The 16,660-nt window shown below is 42.1% G+C and overlaps 1 pseudogene; it reads left to right on the plus strand.

Annotated features, from left to right (window-relative positions):
• Nucleotides 1–1,058: 1,058 nt before the first annotated feature.
• LOC134929801 (5S ribosomal RNA) lies at nucleotides 1,059–1,177 on the plus strand (annotated as a pseudogene).
• The last annotated feature ends 15,483 nt before the right edge of the window (nucleotides 1,178–16,660 follow it).

Consider the following 16,660-nt stretch of genomic DNA (forward strand, 5'->3'; position numbering starts at 1 on the left):
GCAAAATTGTGCCATTCACTAAAGGCATTATTTATCATATATGGGAACTATTGCCTTTCAGGTGCTTCAAAAAAAACACATGGTGATATTTGACAATTTGTGTCTTCATGTGTTTGACATAATATAATCAGGAGCAATCTGCTATTGATTAGGGCTTTGGCAATTATAGTACAGGTATTGCCCTTGTCTTATTCCTGATAATCCAGCACCGCTTTTCATGCAGGTTTCAAACAGGCAAAAAGCTATTGTGCATACCCTGGCTATTACAGCGTAAATGATACCTGGCATGGATTTATGATACAAATTAGACAGATATACTGTTGATACACTGTGGATACATACAAAATTATTTTTCATTATAAGCATATATTGGTCAACAATGTTGTTACAAAGACAGTACTTGTTATTTCAGGCACTATTGTGTTAGTTAGCCTCTTGTGGATAATAGAGATTGTGTCTCCCAAGATATATTTCCTATCTACCTTATCCACTCCCCAAGTCTGTCTCTTAAGATGATAAATCTGTATTCTGGGATATTTCCATTCCCTGCCCTATACTGTTTGTGATGGCGTAGAGGGAGAAAAGTGGAAAGTTCTAGATCATTTCAGTTTCAGCTTTAATTACATTACATAACCTCAAACAGATTCATGCTTTGATGTTAACCAACATGATTGTTACAAATAACCTTTTTTTCACTTAATATCGAACAGGGTGATCCAGTTAGCAACTGAGACAGTTTTCTTCTGGATCCCATAACAGATATTTTGGCATGTCCTCAGTACAACAAGGGTTTTCATATCTGCCTTACCCAATAAAAACCCATTCCTAATGGTGCTGCACAGCACACAAAGAAATATACAGGCGGTTCCTGTTGGCAAAATGTATTGACCACATGATTTAATCCTCCGTATACCTATACATTTGGGTTACAATTTGGTGCAATGACGGTCAAACATATGTTTCTCTATTAAGAGATCATTTGTTCATTATAGTAACCAGGTTTATGGTTTACCTATTAGCTGCATACCAGCTGTAGTTTTTTTGCCTTATCAATTCTAATCTACTACCATACCACACCGCGCATGCCCAATCTCGTCTGATCTTGGAAGCAATACGGTGTTGGGCCTGGTCAGTACTTAGGTGGTTGACCACTAAGGAATACCAGGTGTTGTAGGTTTTTTGACGGCACTACATCGGTTATTGCACTAACCTCATAAATCAATGCCTGGAGGGCCTGTTATTAATGCCTTATTTATTTATCTATATATTCACAGTCTTAGCTTTGAATTGGTGGTTTACACTGTTTAACCACATTTTAGACACAATAACAATCTTTTTTTGGTGTACCCATATCTTATTCAAATATTATTAAAGGTTACGTTTTAATTATCTCATTTTTACATTATTACCTACAACTTAAATCATAACTGTTTCCAAGAGCGAGTGCTCCCAACAAAGGTCACTTTTATTTGCTTTTCTTCTCCTTATTACCAACATAAGAGACTAGCAAGCACTTGATAAAGTGATTTTTCATTATTCCACCTGCAATATCAGTACATCCAGAGCCAGAGCTTTTATTAGAGTTTAGAGCAAATCCAACTTCAGAGAGCAAAATTATAGCTATACAAACCATGTTGTGATGTAACACAGTTTTTATAGGTGTAGGAGGGAATATACTGTCTGCTTTTGTATATAGTACACAAATATTGGACAGCTTTTTCAGACTGTGATTCAAAGCTTAGCAAGGTCTCACCCCTCCGAAATCTGACTGCTGGTTTACATACCACCGTAAATCAGCTCCATTGCGAGGACGCGACCGCAATGCATTTGCCTTCACATGTGGGCAGCTGGCAGGTCTGTATAAGGCCCAGTGTCGGGAGAGAGACAGTGGGGGCAATTCAGAACTGATCGTAGCAGCAAATTTGCTAGCAGTTGGGAAAACCATGTGCACTGCAGGGGGGGCAGATGTAACATGTACAGAGAGAGTTAGATTTGGGTGGGTTATTTTATTTCTGTGCAGGGTAAATACTGGCTGCTTTATTTTTACACTGCAATTTAGATTTCAGTTTGACCACACCCCACCCAAATCTAATTCTCTCTGCACATGTTATATCTGCACCCCCTGCAGTGAACCTGGTTTTGCCCAACTGCTAACAAATTTGCTGCTACTGGGGGTAATTCCAAGTTGATCGCAGCAGGAATTTAGTTAGCAATTGGGCAAAACCATGTGCACTGCAGGGGAGACAGATATAACATTTGCAGAGACAGTTAGATTTGGGTGGGTTATTTTGTTTCTGTGCAGGGTAAATACTGGCTGCTTTATTTTTACACTGCAAATTAGATTGCAGATTGAACACACCCCACCCAAATCTAACTCTCTCTGCACATGTTATATCTGCCTCCCCTGCAGTGCACATGGTTTTGCCCAATTGCTAACTAAATTCCTGCTGCGATCAACTTGGAATTACCCCCACTATCAGGTCTGAATTATCCCCTGTGTCAGAGAGAGATAGACAAAGTGTCAGAGAGAGAGAGAGACAGAGAGAGTCAGGTAAAGACTGGGGGGGGGGGCAGTATCAGGGAGAGAGTGATAGGGAGATATACAGTGTCAGAGAGGGAGAGAGATTGGACAATATTAAGGAGAGAGAGACTGACGGAGAGAGAGACAGAGAGCAACAGTGTCAGGGAGAGAGAGAGTGACAGTATCAGAGAGAGAGAGAGAGAGAGAGAGAGACAGTCTCAGAGAATGAGAGTGTGTCAGGGAGAGAAAGAGAGAGGAGCAAGGGAGAGAGGGGGGGGGGGAACAAGCAGGAGATACATTACCTGTCCCACCTGAACACAGCAGAGGTCTCTGATGGGGCGGGCACTTCACGGAATTAGGCCCCACCCCCTAAAAACTGAATTGTGGCACCGGCAGCCAGGACTTGGAGCTGTACAGGAAGGGCCCCCGCACCCCCCCTCTACATCTTCGGTGTAGCTGCAGTTTGCGGGGGAGGGGTGGAGGGGATATCGGCTGTTCTCACTGTGGGCGGGGGTGATGGGGGGAGCAGCGAGCCTTGGAGACAGCCCATGTCTGGGTGCAGGGGGTGCAATGGGCCCTGGAAGTAGCTCCACCCCCTGCACCCTCGGTAGTTACGTCACTGCGTTTCATGTTATTTATAGAGAACAATAAACTATAGCAAACTATAGGTTACTAGGGCGGGATGTACTAAGCTTAGAAAAGTGATAATTTCACTGTGATTAAGTAACAGCCAATCAGTGATTAAGTAACAGCCAATCAGCTCCTAACTGCCATGTCACAGACTGATTTTGAAAAATGACAGGAGGTGATTGGCTGGTACTTTATCACAGTGAAATGATCACTTTTCAAGGCTTAGTACATCCCACCCCTAGTGAGATAAAACCAGGCAGCTGTCAGGCTGCCAGAATGTGTGTCAGATATAATGTGTTAGGTGCTTTGCTTTAATGGATAATTCACATTTTCCACTCACTCCAATATAATTTATATAAAGTGATTTTTTTTTAAGACTGAGTATAAAGCACAGTTGGGTTGTTTGAAGTGAAGGACACAGTGGAGCACTAGATGCCAGGTGGCATATAAAGTCTCAGTAGTTTTTCAACACTGTACAAATGCTGAGTGTACAGATGATTCAGCTGTTCCTGAAATTCTAAATATTTGGCACCACATCTGGTCTTTGTAATCCAGTCTCAGTACTACGTGGCTTCCAGCATCCACTGAGTGCAATATACATTACAGATCACATTCTCCCTTTGGATGCCTGAATATTGAAGGGAGCTTCCAAGAGATTCTCATTAATCCTGAAGAGTTTAAACTAGAAGAGCAGGTTTCAGCAGTGTTCATGTAATCCCTTCTCTGGCATTCACATGTATTTCATGTTCAGCTACTGAGTTTGATGGAAAAATAGTTTTCTGAATGACAACAAAGGAAAACTTGGGTGTATGTGAACCACGTATCTGATACTTTAAAGACACTTTATAATTAGACTTTACTTACTTAAAAACATCAAATAAATCTAAGTCATCATTCACATGACTGACTTATTGGATGGTACCGTGCACACAAGCAACTTTTATTACATATTGTTGTTTTTCTTCTTCTTATGCTTCATTCTCTGTTTTTCATCCATTTCTTTATACAGGTTGAGTATCCCATATCCAAATATTCTGAAATACGGAATATTCCGAAATACAGAATTTTTTGAGTGAGATAGTGAAACCTTTGTTTTCTGATGGCTCATTCTTGACAAACTTTCGTTTAATACACAAAATTATTAAAAATATTGTATTAAAAGACCTTCAGGCTTTGTGTATAAGGTGTATATGAAACATAAATGAATTGTGTGTATGTACACAAACTTTGTTTAATGTACAAAGTTATTAAACATATTGGTTAAAATTATCTTAGACTTAGGTCCCATCACCATGATATCTCATTATGGTATGCAATTATTCCAAAATACAGAAAAATCCGATATCCAAAATACCTCTGGTCCCAAGCATTTTGGATATGGGATACTCAACCTGTATTATATAGAGTTGTTATTTTTCAGTTCTTTAATATATAAGATTTTGATACAATTATATGCAGTTTCTAAACTTCCCAGTAGCCCAAGTTCTCAAATGACAACATAAATAAACTATGATGATAAAAATGCATTGCGAAAACACAGCAGGATACTATAAAAGAGTATCTATCTATCTATCTATCTATCTATCTATCTATCTACTTAGCCATATACTATTGGCCAAGGAAAATACATAGCAGCTTTCACCGATTATAATAAAGCAGATACGTAGATAAATCCCGTTATCTAATAAAAATAACATAACCATGTGTTTCACTGAAAACTTACAGAGAAGAATAAAATGAAAATTAATTATACTGACAACGCAAAGTAACGTGTGCACATAGAAGTCAGGATATGAACTCTTGTATATGAGGACTGTGTGAGTGGAAACACCTTGCAATAATGCTGTGTGGAGGTTTAGATCATGGAAATGAATGAAACCTTTGGGTCTTGGTGAAAGAGAAGTGACACAATACACTTGCAAGGCGTGCGCTTCATGGGTAAACTTAACATAACAATGATCTTTTCGGGTGACAATGACTAGCTCGACCTAAGAATGGGATGTAATCAGATTGTCGACAATTACAATGGGGTTAATTTACTAAAATGGGAGTTCTATTTATGATGGGATGTTGCCCATAGCAACCAATCATATTCCAGGTATTATCGTCTAGAAGGTGCTAGATAAATGAGAAGTAGAATCTGATTGGTTGCTATAGGCAACATCCCATCTTAAATAGAACTACCATCTTCGTAAATTTACCTCAATATGTCTACAGTTAATAGGTCAACACCATGATGTCAAATGTCATACTGTCTACATAGTTAAAATGTCAGCACCTGCAAAATGTCAACAACAAATTTTAAGGTTAGGCTTAAAATTGGGTGTTAACATTATGTTTTGGCTTTTGACATTTTGCAAATTGACATTGTGAGTGTCAGCATTCTGAACATGACAACATTTTGATGTCTATATGACCTTTGACATTGTAGGTGCTGACAAATCACACCAGACCCTCTAAGAACAGTTCTAGTATTGTGATTAGAATCTTATGTATCTTAAGGCGTATGTATGAAGAGGGTGGCCAGGCTTAATGCATAGCATGCTTTTAATAGTTTTGTAAAACACAAGTTCATTTCTACCCTTCATATAGTCAGGGTTCTAGTAGTCAGCCTGCAAGGCAGAGACATTGCCGCTATACATGTGGGCAGCAGAGAAAGTACAGTATAGAGATCCATATGTAGCAATTTGAGATGTGTTGCTTTGGGGGAAAAAAGAAAAAGACGAAAATAATGATCATGAAAAGCCTTTTCAGACAGTGTCACGTCATTCACATTCTTCCCTCCCAATTGTCCTATCATTCAGAATGAAGAAAATTAACAATGCACATGGTAATCGCATATCCAAAGACTACAACAAACAAGGATTAACACCAACAACAAACAGGCATAAGAAAGCCACATTATATATGGCAGCTAGGAAGATCATGCATTATAGCAGCATAGAAACAGATGTCAGGCGACATGGGAATTGCATTTAGGGAAGGGTGCGTAAGGAGAAGCAGGGAAGTAAGTAATATTACAGAGGGAGGAGGGGTTTAACGCTCCACAGTCTGGAGTCCAGACTAGAAGGCCAAGGAACAATTATGTAGAAGATGAGTCCTCAATGCACTAAATGAGCATTCAGTGATGAAAGGAGTCCCATAATATGAAAGCCAGGATGACCATATAGTAAACAGCTTACCCTGTAAGATACCTGTAATGTATTCTAGGCAGTATGTATGCGTGTACTTACATTGTATAGATGATAACCATGAGAGAGGTCTCTTTCCAATTACATGCAATGGTACATTTATCCGCAATAAAAGAGGCACAATGCCAGGGGTGGCTGAGCAGTAGAGAGTATGATGTTAGCGTTTTAAAATACATTCCAAGCGATGCCATTTCCAAAGCCACTGAGTAAAGTACAGCGCAGCTTTCCCACAACAGCCCATAGCCTTCAGAAACCTGTGTGTAGCAACTGCTCACCTGTATTGGGACACAGAACGCACCAATAAAATCAGTTTCTTCCCTATTCTGAATCAAATTTCTGGTAGTTCCTCCACACAAGTCTTCTTGCTTGATTGAAGGAGAGCATTCCCACTGGGGGTAGACTTGGGATATCCCTGTGGCCCAGTGTGTAGGTATGGTGCACTATATTCCCTTTCTTAGCTAATAAATGAATACAACAGTAGTACGGACACTTCTGTTTTGAACTTAAATTACCTGATATGGATAGGAAATTTATTAAATAAATTGCAACAAGTAAATGAAGGTTAATAATAATATGAATACAACTAATGACTGAAGTATTGTGTACTATTATAGGTCAATATTACTTCTAAAACATAAATGCAACTATTATAGCTTAAAGGCCTGCTCACTGCAGTATACCGCTCAGTAAACAATCACTTTAACCCCAGTACCGGACACCCCCTCCCCACTCTGGGGCAGATTTAGTAAGCCTGGTGAAGTGATAAAGTGTAAGGTGATAATGCACCAGCCAATCAGCTCTTAACTTCCATGTTACAGGCTGGGTTTGAAAAATGGCAGTTAGGAGCTGACTGGCTGGTGCATTATCACCTTCCACTTTATCACTTCACCAGGATTAATAAATCTGCCCCTCAGTCTATAAACACTCTAATTCAATGTACTAAATGTAAACAGCTTACAATAGTCAATGAAATATGGTTAGTCTTTCGTCGGAGCACCTGATGATCTGTTGGATGCAAATCCTGTACATGTCTATAATGCATTTGTAGTTTAAAATCCAAAGTAATTGCTAAAGACAGTTTGGGTATAATTGGAATGCAGTACTACACTTTTATCTGAGAATCTCGGTACTCTCCTCCTCATATTCAAGAATGAAGGCTGTATTTCACTGGAGCAATTTCAATAAGATACTTTTAGATAAAGGGTACTAACAGTTTCTTCCTTTTCCATCCTGACTGCTGTGAAGGGATGAAGGAAACTTAAATTATCAATAGTCAAATAAATTTCTCTCACTAAGGTTCTGAGGGGTAGTAGCTATGTGGCAGTAGAGGAAAGCTGGTGGTAGGGATAATGGTAGAGTAGAATAGAGGGATACAGTGCATCCAGAAAGTATTCACAGTGCTTCACTTTTTCTACATTTTGTTATGTTACAGCCTTATTCCAAACTGGAATAAATAATTTTTTTCCCTCAAAACACACAATACCCCATAATAACAATTGAAAACAGCATTTTTGAGATCATTGTAAATTTATTAAAAATAAAAAACTAAGAAATCACATGTACATAAGTATTCACAGCCTTTGCTGAATACTTTGTTGATGCACCTTTGGCAGCAATTACAGCCTCAAGTCTTTTTGAATATGATGCCACAAGCTTGGCACACCTATCTTTGGGCAGTTTCGCCCATTCCTCTTTGCAGCACCTCTCAAGTTCCATCAGGTTGGATGGAAAACATCGGTGCACAGCCATTTTCAGATCTCTCCAGAGATGTTCAATCGGTTTCAAGTCTGGGCTCTGCCTGGGCCATTCAAGGACATTCACAGAGTTGTTCTGAAGCCATTTCTTTGATATATCTTGGCTGTGTGCTTAGGGTCGTTGTCCTGCTGAAAGATGAACCATCGCCCTAGTCTGAGGTCAAGAGTGCTCTGAGCAGGTTTTCATCAAGGATGTCTCTGTACATTGCTGCATTCATCTTTCCCTCTATCCTGACTAGTCTCCCAGTTCCTGCCACTGAAAAACATCCCCACAGCATGATGCTGCCACCACCATGCTTCACTGTAGGGATGGTATTGGCCTGGTGATGAGCGGTGCCTGGTTTCCTCCAAACATGACGCCTGGCATTCACGCCAAAGAGTTAAATCTTTGTCTCATCAGACCAGAAAATTTTGTTACTCATGGTCTGCGAGTCGTTCAAGTGCATTTTGGCAAAATCTAGGCGGGCTGCCATGTGCTTTTCACTAAGGAGTGGCTTCTGTCTGGCCACTCTACAATACAGGCCTGATTGGTGGATTGCTGCAGAGATGGTTTCCTTCTGGAAGGTTTTCCTCTCTCCACAGAGGAATGCTGTAGCTCTGACAGAGTGACCATCGGGTTCTTGGTCACCTCCCTGACTAGGGCCCTTCTTCCCCGATCGCTCAGTCTAGATGGCCGGCCAGCTCTAGGAAGAGTCCTGGTGGTTCCGAACTTCTTCCATTTACGGATGATGGAGGCCACTGCGGCAAAGGCAGTGAATACTTATGTACATGTGATTTCTTAGTTTTTTATTTGTAATAAATTTGCAAAAATCTAAAAAAAAAATTTTTTCACGTTGTTATTATGAGGTATTGTGTGTAGAAATTTGAGGGAAAAATGAATTTATTCCAGTTTAGAATAACATAACAAAATGTAACATAACAAAATATGGAAAAAGTGAAGCACTGTGAATACTTTCCGGATGCACTGTAGAAATATATTTATACTGGGGTAAATAAACACTTACAGTGCTGCGGGCATAAATTTGTTAGAAACATTTACAGCTTCAGGCTGTCACAAGTCACTGGCAGCCTCCCATATGAATCCTCCACACAGCTAGTGATGTTAGTCTGTGTCACAAGCTGGGGTCTTAGGGGCTCATTTATCAATGAGTGATAAAACTCATTGCGAATGATAAATGGTGCTCCAGCCAATCAGCTCCTGTCATATGTTTGAAAAACATTTGTCATATGCAACGAGTTTAATCACTCGTTGATAAATGGGCCCCTTAGTCTGTCTTTTTCTCCCTGGCGCTGCCATATTCAGGTGGGCTGGATTGTTCCTGGCCTGTACAGTGTTCCTGATCCATGCACCATAACGGCAATGGCGTAGTCATGTTGTTTCCAAGTCAGGTGAACAAACTTTCCAATCAGATCCTACTACTTACTGTGCTCATATGATTCCTGCTTCCAGTTTCAGGCAAGATCACACCATTTAAAGCTGCACCTGTGGCTCAGCCTTTGTTGTAACAACTCACTTCCTAAGTGTATGTGCTCTCTGAGCCTCAGTCACTTTGCGTGATTAACTGAACTCAACGCCACTGTCTCCAACCCACTCTCAATTGACTCAGGCATTGACGCCACTGGGAGAAGAGAGTCCAAACCAGACTTAAATCCCGGCAGTAGGGCGGGTGTGACCTTAGCAGTCAGTCAATGACTGTGATAGTAAGTGCAGCTACTTCCCCCTCCTACCCCTACCAGCAGATAACAAGTGCTGGAGGGGTGACTGTGTGGGTGTGGTATGGCTGATCGACGGTCAGCATACCAACGCCGAGATCCCGGCAGCATGCTGAAGCAGCAAGTCCCTGGCAGGCTCGGTGGTGACCTGTGGTCGCCGCGGGTTCTATTCCCACTCTATGGGTGTCGTGTACACCCACAAGTGAAAATAGTCCCTGTTGGTCGGCATGCCGACCATCGGGATATTGAGGGGGCGGGATGTTGGGGGAGGTCATGTGACCGTTGGTCTCCTGACCGCCGGTCACATGAATACCACCCGACTGTATCTGTGGCCCCAGGCTACAGACCCCTGGGTAATAGCCCTGTCAGTCCACACCTTGCCAAGATTAACATGGCTCTACACCTTGCTGTCATTATTGCCTCATCCTCTCTTATTACGAGTTTTTGTATACAACAAACTTCATTTATCTGAGAAAAAAAGCAATGGAAATTATATGACAGGATACATGATGGATTTTGTTTACCCAAGTGTACATAAGTATTTTGTTGACATTTATCTAGTTGGGCATGCACTAGCAGGCTATTTAACTTATACATAATACTGATTTGTTTGCATAAGGTTTTAGTGTCAGCTGTAGACATCATAAGAGGAAAAATGACATTCACAGCTATTACTTAACTTTATGTAGATAGAAAGAGGCTTCTACAAGCCCTTCATGAGCCATACTGTAGTCATACCTTGTTCTTGTCCCAGGTAAGATGATGCCAAAAGTAGTTTTAGCTTGGAAAAACACTCATGGGTAAACAGAACCAGTTCCGCCTCCTCTGGCTCACCTAACCCACGCTGTCAGCCGGCGGTGCAGGGAGATGCTGGGAGCCCGCTGAGACTTTATTTCACTCCTGAGCTCCGGCTTCCGGCTTTTGCAGTGGGCGCTATGGGAGAGACGTCATGACGTGTCTCCCATAGTTCAGAGGAGGAGCGGGTGGCAAGGAAGCGGTCGGATGCAGGAGCGGGGCTAAAGGTGAGTATATTGTGTGTTTTTGTGTGTGTGTAAGCGATACTACTAAAGGGGGCGTAGCTACAAGGGGCATACCTACAAGGGGCACTACACTACACTAAAGGGGGCATACCTACAAGGGGCACTACTAAAGGGGGCATACCTACAAGGGGCACTACTAAAGGGGGCATAACTAAAGGGGGCATACCTACAAGGGGCACTACTAAAGGGGGCATAGCTACAAGGGGCACTACTAAAGGGGGCATAGCTACAAGGGGCACTACTAAAGGGGGCATACCTACAAGGGGCATAACTGAAGGGGGCATACCTACAAGGGGGCATACCTACAATGGGCACTACTAAAGGGGGCATACCTACAAGGGGCACTACTAAAGGGGGCATACCTACAAGGGACATAACTAAAGGGGGCATACCTACAAGGGGCACTACTAAAGGGGGCATACCTACAAGGGGCATACCAACAAGGGGCACTACTAAAGGGGGCATACCTACAAGGGGCACTACTAAAGGGGGCATACCTACAAGGGGCATAACTAAAGGGGGCATACCTACAAGGGGCACTACTAAAGGGAACATAGCTACAAGGGGCATAACTAAAGGGGGCATACCTACAAGGGGCATAACTAAAGGGGCCATAACTACTGGGGCATATCTACAGGAGGGCAAAACTAAAGGGAGTATATCTACAGGGGGCAAAATTAAAGGGGCCATAACTACTGGGGGCATATCTACAGGGGGGGGGGATGAAATGGGGCATATCTACAAGGGGTAAAACTAAAGGGGGCATATCTAAAGGGGACATAACTACTGGGGGCATATTTACAGTGGCAAAACTAAAGGCGGCATATGTACTGGGGGTATATCTACAGGGGCCAAAATTAAAGGGGCATACTGTACAGGGGCCAAAACTAAAGGTGGCATATCTACTGGGGACATAACTAAAGGGGGAATTTCTACAAGGGGCATATCTACAGGGGCAAAACTTAAGGGGGCATATCTACAGGGGGCAAAACTAAAGGGTGCATATCTGCTAGGGGGCATATCACAAGGGGCATATCTAGAAGGGGCAAAACTAAATGGGGCATATCTACTTAGGGCAATACTACATGGGGTATTACTACATGGGGGCACTACTAATGAGGGCATTGCATAAGGTCCACTTCATAAGGGGCATCACTTCTGGGGACATAAGGGGCACTACTACTGGGGGCACTGCATAAGCGACACCAATACTATAGGCTCTACAAAAGGGGCACTACCACTGTGGGCAGTACCATTACAGTGGGCATTGCATAAGGAGCACTACTACTGTGGGAATTATGTGTATTTGGGGTGCTACTACTGTGGGCTTTCTGTATAAGGGGCACTAATGTGTGTCATAACATGAATAAGGGACACTACCATGTGGTGTAATGTGAATAGGATTGTGCTACTGTGTGGCGTAATTTGAATTGGGGATACTACTGGGTGACCACGCCCATTTCTTTTTGAGACCACGCCCATATGTGTGGTGCGTGCCGCAGGCGCACGGGCGGTGGGGGGGATGTGAGTTCCACCACTTTCCTAGGACCACTTTAAGCACTGATGACAAGTATACACTGTATTGTATGTACAATTAACTAGATGAATCAATTTATTTTGCACACTTTCACTCTTCCTTGTGTGTTCAAGAAAAAACTGTAAATTTATTAGGTAGGATGTAAGTATGTTCTATTGGCCCATTGCAGTCTGCTTGGTGATTATTTTTTTTTCAGGTCTAGATTAACCCTTACATGTATTTATGATGGTTGATCCTGAGCAACTTCCATTCTGTGTATCACGTCTCTGTGTGATCCTAGTCTTAGGGGTCAATCCTATTCCCTGCAATGTTTTTGTGGGTGTGCGTAACTGCGGCGCTAGGGCTGCAAGCAAAAATCTGCAAGCCTGGCACTAAAATTGCCCGCAAGGGGTGTGAGTTTGGATGCCGTTACACACTGTGGCAACGTCATCTCGCACCCTTCAAGGGGAATTGAATTGACCTCTTGATAGCTACACACATATAGAAACATTTCAAATGTACAACAGGGATTTTAATGACGTATAAACACCTTTGTTTCTATGCATGAAGCAAAACAATAAAGAAAAGTTACAAGTCTAAAATTGAAAGCCATAAAACCCAAAGTGGGTGATGTATTAAGATGACCCTTGCCTCAGCGATAAGAGAAATCACAAACTCACAAAAAGAGAGAGTCACTGGGAGGGGTTACAAAAACTCACCCCCACGGCATGCGGAAACTCAGACGGTTCCGGGAATGTAAGGAAAGCTCTATGTGTTGCTTGACAAGTGATATAGGGGGTAATTCAGAGTTGATCGCAGCAGCAAATTTGTTAGCAGTTGGGCAAAACCACGTGCACTGCAGGGGGGGCAGATATAACATGTGCAGAGAGAGTTAGATTTGGGTGGGTTATTTTGTTTCTGTGAAATCTAAATTGCAGTGTAAAAATACCTGGTGAGCTGATACACTGCGCTGTGATATTAGTTTACTGCACAAAATGTTTGTGGCTGCTCTTTCTAGGTGCAGGTCCACTATAAGTAGAAGCATGGTAATATTGTGATCTTTCCTTTTCCAGGGGAATCTCCACTATTCCGAATGACAGTACAGATCAGCACTGAGTGCGGGCAGGTCAATGTTAGATGAGCAGGGCTCATTTCGAACTATTGGAGTGAAATCACAGCATATGTGCCACAATAACTAGTGCCTTGACGATAATCCAATAGATATCAAACAGGTTAATATTGGGAGTAATGGAAAATATTACTATAGAGTACTATTGGCCCATGTATAGTAATCTTACATCTTTGCACTAAAAGGAACCAGATACAGCCACTGGGGCCAAGTTTTAAATGCCTGAATCACTTCCAAGTACTCCACACATATATGGATGAGCCCATGTGTGCCCAGCCTATAACACAACAACAGGTGAGGTGATAGCTGAGGAGGCTTCTTCCTACAAACATGTTCCACAAACAGTCCCTCACTGCTGTGTGCGACCAGACACAGTGGGCTACCAATAGCACAAATGGGTATTGACGGCATGAATTGGGGCAGATATGGGGTATATGGTGGGGTATATAGTATGTGACTAGATTTTGAAAATAGGAATGTTTGCTGATATGCTTTAATGATCATTTCAATACAAGCTGGATGTGATCCTAAATCAGTGCCGAGCCAGTGGCTGCAAGCCAAGCGTAGGCAGAAGAGTCAAGGAATGGTATATGAGAGGCAAGGGCATAGCTACCATAGGTGCAGGCAGTACAGCTGCTATGGGGCCTAGAGCTGAAAGGGGCCCACCTTCCCTGTCAAAATTATATGTGTTATATCTATTTTTCGACATTGGGTGGTACATAGGGGTCCTTTCAAACTTTTCCTTGGGACCTGCACTATATCTAGGTATGCCCCTGGACCTGCTCATTGTAGTGTGGTATAAAATGAACTGGAGGGCATTTTAATGTTATATAATATGAACCGGGGCACTGTAATGAGGCACAATATGAACGTGGAGCACTATATATCATATTGTGAATTGGGGGTACTGTGCGGCATAATGTGTACTGGCAGCTCTGAAATGTGACACAGGGTGAACGTAAGCACTCCTGCGCTTCATAAAAGAAACGAGGGCACTACTTTGGGGCATAACATTAAATGAGGCTCTACTACGGTTCAGAAAATGAACTAGGGACTATTATAGGGCATACAATTAACAACTGCTGCAGAAAAATGTCTCTTTAGAAGCATTGGGACGGGGGCCCCTTCAAAATATTGCTATGGGGCCTACAGAGTTCTGGCTACACCCCTGATGAGAGGTACATTCCTGCAAAAGGCATTTTTTATTAAACATATATCTCTTAATATTTACATTAAACAAATAAAAATGTAAGACAAATAATAGGATTAGTAAACCGTTAATCTTTTTTTCTGTTGTGTACACAGACGGAGTCAGGGAAATGTTGTCATTATGAGGGCAGAGCGGCCATCGCTCTCCTGTCAAAGTAATCTGTCACTGACAGCAGGATATGTGTACCTTGTGTGTTATAATGCCATGACTATTACTAATCCGGAATATGGTCCTCATTTCCCTGCATTGTTTTCGCACCAGACCTTCCTCAATAAATTTACACTGCTAGATCTGCTGCAACCTTTATGCTAACATTTGCTAACTGAATGGAAAAATACTAAGCAGAAAAAGAACAGACATTTATTTATAATAATATTGTGTCATTCTGGGCCTAATTCAGTAAGGATCGCTAAATTGCAAAATGCAAATTGGGCAATTGTCGTCAGACTGCGCATGCACTGCGAATGCATTGCGTGTGCGCAAAGACTGAAGTGCGAACACTCTGCAATCACAGTGATAAAGGCGAAATATCCTTAGGAAAGAAAGCTATACCTTAAACACACCTTTAATACACTTTACCATGGAGCCGCTGCGGCCGCTGTACTTAACACACACTCTGCGCACTTTGTACGCTATAAGCGTACAAAGTCCCGTACTGCGTACAGACTTTGCGTACAAACGCCGCACTGACGGTACAAAGTACTCACAGCGCGTACACACCCAGAGATACACCAGAAACCCTGAACCGTTATGCAATGCAATGAAAATACGCTTTAAACCTTAGCAGGGCAATGAAGACACAACACCAATTGTGATTTTACAGCTGGTTTCCGACACCACAGTGGATTATTGCTGAAAGGGGGTTACAATACAAACAATACAATAGAATATAATATAACAGAGTAAATGGCTACATTCAATGGTACATACGTGAGTGGACAAGCTTGCGCAACCCGGCCGGTCCTCGGTCATCTGATAGATAACTTTGTGAGTCTTGTGTCTGACCAGGCCTGCAACAGGCTCTCTTTATACAATTCTTCCAAAAGCAATACAATGGATACTGTAATCTCTTTGTCCATTGGACACAGGAATGCACATTTACAGAACAGGAGAGGTCATAGGTTGGTTTGAATAGGTAGGCAATGTCTTTCCCAACTGCTCTTGTGGTGGTCTCCTCTGGATTCCTGCCGCATACATAATGTACAGTAAATACAGTTTATATCTATATTCTGCTCCTGCACATAACTATCCGCAGGAACATGCGATCTTTCTCAAACCAACACCGGAATGTTATCCTTAAAATACCCTTCAGCTGGATACCAAACACCACCTTATGACCTTGTTCTGTCCCCTCCTATTCTGTAAAGGCGAATCCCTTTGTTCTGAAACCATTCAAACTGTTGTTACTTTCTGATGTGGTGCAGGGATACTATGTGTACATTGTGCACTATTTGGATTAAATATGTAATGTGTTTTGATAGCTTTCCATGGGTTCACAAACTCTACCGTAAATACCCATACCACGCGCTAATGCGCATGACCGCAGGAGCGACCATACGCAAATTGCGGATATGTGCACGCACAGCAGAGCAAGTACGCGCACGGAGGTCATCTGTGTGTGGTTTGTACTTGGTGTGTGTGTTGTAATATTTTTCGACTTTGACAGTCCACCCTTTGGCAGTCACCAATAACTGCCACTATCTATTCACTAAACAGAAAAATATCTATACAATATCTACAGAAGCTTTGATGATCGGAGAGAGTTGTAGGTGGGAAATGTATGACCTAGTGGGATAGTAAAAAGCATGTATGTATGAATCCATGTCTGAGGGGCATGTATCACCGTGCCGTATATGTTCTAAATAAGCTTTGAGGTATTGCAAAGTATACATTAAATCCTTCTCATCCCGTACTAAGGGTCTGTAAATGGGCCAACAAACACTACCGAGCTCTTTT

This window comes from Pseudophryne corroboree, chromosome 5 (genome assembly GCF_028390025.1).
Source record: "Pseudophryne corroboree isolate aPseCor3 chromosome 5, aPseCor3.hap2, whole genome shotgun sequence".
NCBI lineage: Eukaryota > Metazoa > Chordata > Amphibia > Anura > Myobatrachidae > Pseudophryne > Pseudophryne corroboree.